Consider the following 7,650-nt stretch of genomic DNA (forward strand, 5'->3'; position numbering starts at 1 on the left):
TTTTAACCCCCGACCCATAAAGAGGGGTGTTATAAGTTTGACGTGTGTATCTGTCTGTGGCATCATAGCTCCTAAACTAATGAACCGATTTTAATTTACTTTTTTTTGTTTGAAAGGTGGCTTGATCGAGAGTGTTCTTAGCTATAATCCAAGAAAATCGGCTCAGCCGTTTGGAAGTTATTAGCTCTTTTGTAGTTATAACTGTAATCTTAACTTGTCGGGGGTGTTATTTTTTAATTTACACTTGTATTTAAATAAAACCTATACTTGCCTCTGGTTTCTACACGCATCGTACTGGGAAGCTAAATTGCTTGGAGGTAACTAGTCATGGTCGAAGGCCTCCCACCAGCCCAAGAGATTCAGAAACTAACATTTCAAATTCCCTCCGCCTGGGACCTCCCACTAATAAGACCACAGCGTTCGCCCACTGCGCCATTTGATAGGGAGGTCTTCAAAATCAGTATTAAAATATTACGTGTAAGTACAATGGGTGTTAACCATTTTGAATTGCCGACCAATCACAAACATGCTTTCAAAAACATTCGAAATTCATTTAGTAAAGTTTCGTTTGTGATTGGCTGGTGCCTCAAAATGGTTAGCGCCCACCGAGGTTTTTGTCTCTATCATTTGTATGGGATTACGTAACAGAGACAGCGCTAAACTAACTTCTTTCCACGGATAGGTAGGTATAATTATCTTTAATTTCTAAACTAAAAATTAAATTATTTTAAGATGTAAGGCACAAAATGAAAACACCATTCTCCGTTTCGTATATATTTTATTTCTTTTTTTATTTAATATTTTTTTCAGATACATATATTTTTTTCATATATATAACTAAAATGAATTAGCTAGTTATATACAACTTATAAAATACCTATTTTATTAGCAAGAGCTACATTTGAGTCTTATATCTAGGTGGAATAATTTTTTTGTTAACATTAACTATTTACCGTGATTTCTTTTAATAACCCTTCTTAAATAAACATTTACTATTTTAACAAAAATAAAGTGTCGAAATGGAGTTTTTTTTCAAGTCTGTGCTAAAATTAATTAATTAAGGTCTAGGTATAGGCGGGACCTTAAAAAAATCTAAAAATATTATATTATATGATGATCATGTAGTCATTGGAGAAAATTATATCTGTAGGTATATATCTAGTAGGTACCTACCTACGAAAAGAATCTTTTGGCATTTGAATGACATTGACTGAATGATTTAGTCCCCTTAGGGGTTGAATTTTCAAAAATCCCTTAACGGATGTCTACGTTATAATAGCTATCTGTATGCCAAATTTGAGCCAGACGCGTCCAGTGGTTTGAGCTGTGAGTTGATAGATCAGTCAGTCAGTCAGCTCTTCCTTTTATATTTATATAGATTTATTTTTGAACAACGATTAGTATCATCATCATCAGCCTGTGGACGTCCACTGTTGGACATAGGCCTTCCCACCACACGATTACGATTAGCATAGTTTTTTATTTCCCTATTAGCTGGTCTCCCAGAACAAAGCATAGTGCAGTCATTTGCACCTACTACTATGTACAGAGCAGGCTGAGACTAGAGCGTACTTGGGCTTTGTTCAGACTTAAGTTTCAATTAAAACGAGACAGATTTATGCCAGTTATATAACGCTGTCCCGTTTTAACATTTTAAGTCTAAGCAAAGTGCGCTCTATAGATTTCAGCCTTAGATTAAGGAACCTATAGGCAGTACAGAGCGACAAACGTACGTGATTTGAACTGGGTCTGCTTATTGTTACTAGTGGAAAGAGTCAATTGGTATACTTACCAAATCATTCAGAAGAACTAATGTTGGTTAAACTAATGCTGATCACACTCACCCAACGGCCCGCACACGCCGAATAAATCGGGCTGATGACGTCATCTGCATTTCTATAGCGCAACCGATGCGGTCGACACGTACTTATGACGTCATTTGCATTTTCAGTACAGAAACATGCGTTGCTTTCGGCGCGTGCGGCGTTCCCTGTAAGGTGCGATCAGCTTTTAATTGATAGGAATAAAAGTATTGTGATTTGTTGTCCTTTTCTAATGTTCTGCACAAATAGAGACAGACTCTTTTTATGAAAGATTCGGCTGAAAGCCACCAGTTTACAGAAATTATGTTTAAAGAAGGAATTACGTTAAGTGCTTCAGAAGTTATAAGACTCTGGGCTCTGACGGACGGACGCACAAGCGCAATTTCACTCAAACTAGACTCAGAGACCTAGCTTCATTCGGTCAAATTTTATGTCTGTTTGTTCTAGATACCTACCAAAACACGTTCCCTTTCCTAGGGATGCTAAAATTCATAGTCAGGGCTTCTTTAGGGGGCCATTCAGATGACATGTGTCATATCCAACCTTATTGCATTGCAGAAATATCTTGACTATGAATTCCAGTCTATGCAGCTGACGTTCTAAATAGATCATCCATAACTTTTGGCATCTTACCCCGATAGCTATAATAGGATGATTTGGGGAGTAAACTATGTTTGTCACTAAGTTTACTTTGTTCCCTCGTAGTTCTTAAACAAATCATTAGATAAATGAGGTTTCTAATTGGTCTTCTACGTTTCGTTAGCTGTATGACGTCATAACAAATGCAACATGGCGGTTATGACAAAGGAAAGTTTTGTTATTTTTGTTACAAGCGGAAAGGTGAAAAAGAAATCACGATACAGAATTTTATGAAACAGATTTATTTGCAATATCCCAACATACCATAGACTTTTGTTCTATAATTCAAGTTGATGGGTATGGGTATGAGTGCTAATTTGGTTCTATGCAAATCTCTAAAATGACATGTCTAAAGCCGAGATCTATAGAGCGTTTGATTTGCTCAAACATAAATTTGTCTCTGCCAGAAATCTGTCTTGTTTTAAGTATAGTCCGCAAAAAATAACTCCTCAAGCGCCATTTTTAACCCCCGACCCAAAAAGAGGGGTGTTATAAATTTGACGTGTGTATCTGTGTATCTGTCTGTGGCATCGTAGCGCCTAAACGAGTGAACCGATTTTAATTTAGTTTTTTTTGTTTGAAAGGTGGCTTGATCGAGAGTGTTCTTAGCTTTTATCCAAGAAAACCGCTTCAGCCGTTTGAAAGTTATCAGCTCTTTTCTAGTTACTGCAACCTTCACTTGTCGGGGGTGTTATAAATTTTTAATTTACACTTGTGACTCTATGGGTCAACTGTCATGACAAGAGTACACTTCACAAGGTTTACAAGGTCCACCTTTAAAATAAGGACCAAAATCGTACTTTTGACATGAAATTTGACACCAAAAAGTTAAAATGGCGCGTGAGGAGTTATTTTATACGCATTATATGAACAAAATGAAAGCATAGAATACTTTATACAGTAATCTCAAAACAAGTACTTAGTCCATACTGAAGTTGCAACATGGCGGTTTGCGCAGGTCGTAGACTAAGGATGAAATATACAAGCCGGCTAAGTACAATGTGCACTATGCAATATGCTTGGTGTACAGATTGAAATACTTTTTTTTCCGCGCACTAAGTATCTTCCAACACAGAGTAGGCTAAAATTTATAGAGCGCACTCTGACTTTGTTCAGACTTAAGATTGAGTTAAAACGAGACAGATTTATGTAGATATCATAGACATACAATTTTCGCTTCGGTAGATATACATCTGTCTCGTTTTAACTCGGTCTTAAGTCTGAGCAAAGTCAAATTGCGCTCTACAGATATCTCACCCTAAGTAGTTCTACATCAAAAAGCGACACTCACTCGCCCCTGCCAATTTATCGTCGCCCGCAACGGAATGGCATGGGCACTGGCACTATCACTCCGTTCTTATCTTGACACGCGAGCGAGAAGCACTGCTGTTGCTTACGTATAGCGTTGTCCTTGTCCCACTATACGTCAGCTCTACCGATGCGAACACCCACAAATCGTGTGCGGACAGACCGGTGATCCGTTAGTAGTAAGGTAATTCGGTTCGCTTGTATGAAGTGTCGGAGGGGTGGTTTCTGTGAAAGTGCGCCCTACAGATCTCAGGCTAAACTTAGTGCTGTTTTTTACACAATGTTGCCTACAGAGAAGAATACCTAGCACATTTTAAGGAACTGTCAATTTAGTTTATGGTAAAACCGAATCCGCATATAAGTATTATTTGCACCATGTCTTATCAGAAAATAATATTTTATGAAAGTGTTGCATTAATTTGTTTAAATAAATAAATAATACTATAAAGACTGGTGTTTGTTTTTGTATATAAGCCTCTTTTTAACCGACTTCAAAAATGGAGGAGGTTCTCAATTCGTTGCAATCTTTTTTTGTATAATAGTTACCAAAATCCTAAGGTTTCAAAAAAGAGTTGAATCATACATTTAATATGTGACGGGAGTCAAATCAATTCTTTAGTATTTTGTATTCAGAAATAAACTAAAAACTCTACGCCAAGTCACATACGGTATTTGTAGAATATAATTCTGGTAGTATTATTCAATATTTTTAACATAACTAATAATATATTCTTAGTGAAATAAATGATGTAATAGAATCAACTAAATTTAAAAAAAAAAAAAAAAATTGATTTAAGTACTACTTACTTATGTTTTCCTGAAACATTAAAAAAAACTTTGGAGGTAAGTATTTATATTATTATTATAATCTCACAAATTTAGATTTTTTGATAAACATTAACAAAGAGATTTTTCATATATAACATAAGATTTTAATTTCTAGAATTCAAAATTATAATGGTTTGTTGCTCTTTTTATCAATGCATTTATTTACAATTTTGTCTATGCCTACAACTTCATCCACATGGAGTCAGGACAAGAAATACCCATTCCCATCCCCGGGATGCAAGCTATCTCCGTGCCTTTAGTCAAAATTGGTTAAACAGATGTGCCATGAAAAGCTAGCAGACAGACAGATACACTTTCGCATTTGTGACTATATTAGTATGGATGTGTTTTCATTTCAAGTCATACTTCGTACTTTGTATTATTCCAACAAGAATAGTGCAAATAATTATGAAATAAGTGAGTGGGAAATTTTTTGAATAGTCTGAATAAACCAAAATGGAGAAAAAAATTCCAAAAATTTCAACAGAATTTCCTATTTCAATAAGAATGTGTATAATGCATAAATTTTCAGAAAAGTCAAAGTCATTTATTCAAATTGGGTACTATTGTACACTTTCTGGTTGTCAAACGATGTAGTGGTGATAATTAATTACGTTAACTTAAAACTAAAGCTACGAGGGTTCCAAACGCGCCCAAGTCTAGACATATTTGCTCTGTGTCAATCATTGTCATATCAAAAGTACTAAATTAAGGTCACTGCATACGTAACTTGTTTTTTCAATTTACTATTGAATAGCAAGACAAGTGTAAATTAAAAATTTATAACACCCCCGACCAGTGAAGGTTACAGTAACTAGAAAAGAGCTGATAACTTTCAAACGGCTGAACCGATTTTCTTGGACTATTCCGCGCCTACGATCCAAAGTATCTGAGTTTTCCAAAACATCATTTTCAAATAAATAATTATGTATATCTAGGCAACGTCCATCTTGACAGCTTGACATTTGTCAATTGACACTTGAATATTATGAACCTAAGGGTTATCTAACCTTCTTTTCTACAAGGAAACTAGAAAAGAGCTGATAACTTTTAAACGGCTGAACCAATTTTTTTGGATTATAGCTAAGAACACTCTCGATCAAGCCACCTATCAAACAAAAAAAACTAAATTAAAATCGGTTCATTCGTTTAGGCGCTACGATGCCACAGACAGATACACAGATACACACGTCAAACTTAACACCCCTCTTTTTGGGTCGGGGGTTAAAAACGGGAGGGACGGGACGTTCCAGTTGTCCAATAGTTCAAGAAATCCTCCCGACCCGTCCGGGACGAAAAAAAACACGTTACGAATGCAGTGACCTTAAAAGACTAAATTCGTAGGTACTTCTGACATGACAGTTTACACAGATCAAAAATGGCGAGTGAGTTCTCAAAATGTATGCATTATAAGGTACTTTTAAATATGAAATGACATGACCTCGATGAATCATTCACAACTAATTCACAAATAAAATATCTCCCACTTTGTACTAAAACGGCGTTTGCAAGAAATCTATTATTAATAGGTTTCTCTTGTCAATATTTAGTCTGTCTAGTGAATGCTGTTGTGATCAATAACGATTTTAAAATCGATCAAGGATGTGTAGATCATTAAGAGATGATGATTTGATTGATGTGTAGATCATTGAGAGATGATGATTTGATTGAGATGAAAACTAGAAAAAATTACAGTTATTATTTGTTTATCAATCGTCTATTGAAAAATCTTCTGAAATATAAGTTTATATAATTTATTTTGTCATGAAAATATTTTAAGATTTTGGTCTACACTATTTGAAAAGTTGGAATAGTTTCTTCGCGAACGCCAAAAGATTTCCTTCTATTGTTATATGTTTCCGACAGACTAGAGAAAAAAAATAGACAGAGCGAATGTCTCCATAAAATTGAAGCCAGAGCATTGAGTAAAATTTTTTCAGTTCACAAACATGGCACTTAAGTAGATTTTTATGAATATAATATCAGATCTCTACTTTTATGGGCCAGGCCTACATAAATAATTGTAACCGTCGTAATTATTCTTTGACTGAAATCAAACTAAAAACGTTTCATCAACCATCAACAATTTTATGATGAATGCTGTTCATCATTTATCATCTTTCACTAAAAACAAAGCTATTCAAGGTTAATCATCAATGAACACTCACAGTGAAAAATAATTACGTTTTGAGACTTCGTTAATGCTGACGTATTGACGAGGCATCGATATAAATGAAACCAAATAAACAAATACAAATTGAACAACTCATAGCTGCCTAACTCCAGTGACTCGAAAATTTACTCTGAAGCTTAGGGTAAATTATATTTAATGAATCAGTTTTGTTGATTTAATTTAGTTTTCTGTCTATCATTTCTTACTAGTCTGTGTTGTTTGTTTGGTACCAACTCACTTGAGTGCGGCCACCCCGGTCCACCTGTAAAGAAACAATAATATCCACAAACATAACCGACCTACACAATAAATTAATTTAAAATCGTTTTTTACTAGTCAATGATAGAATATTTAAAAACCTGTTAAATCAGTCCACTTTCCAAAGAGATTTCCAACTGTGTAAAAAATGTCTGCTCAAAAATCTTTAGAAATCGTCAACAGGTTTACACAATAAATCAACCCAGCCAGCCGAATACTAAGCACGGGTCTCATCTCAAAATGAGAAGAGGTCGACCATTTCACATACCTTTGAGAACATTTTGGGGAACTCTCAGGCATGCAAACTTCCTGACGATGTTTTCCTTCGCAGTTAAAGCAAATGATATTTAAATGCTTAAATATCACATAACTCTGAAATAAATATACTATTGGAAATTTCTAAGTTGTATACTCAGACAATCAATAACGGTTTGTATAGTTATGATTAAATAGAAAACGTAATATTAATTTACATTATGTATCAAAACATATCTACAACGATGAGAGTGAGTATTTTCTAGCTAACTAAACATTTTTTTGTTTCACTACCAACTTACCATTACTAAAAATCTTCCATTTTCTTCGTATGACACTGTAAAAGGTCAACGTTGAATCTTTATC

The sequence above is a fragment of the Maniola jurtina genome, chromosome 25 (genome assembly GCF_905333055.1).
Source record: "Maniola jurtina chromosome 25, ilManJurt1.1, whole genome shotgun sequence".
NCBI classification, from domain to species: domain Eukaryota; kingdom Metazoa; phylum Arthropoda; class Insecta; order Lepidoptera; family Nymphalidae; genus Maniola; species Maniola jurtina.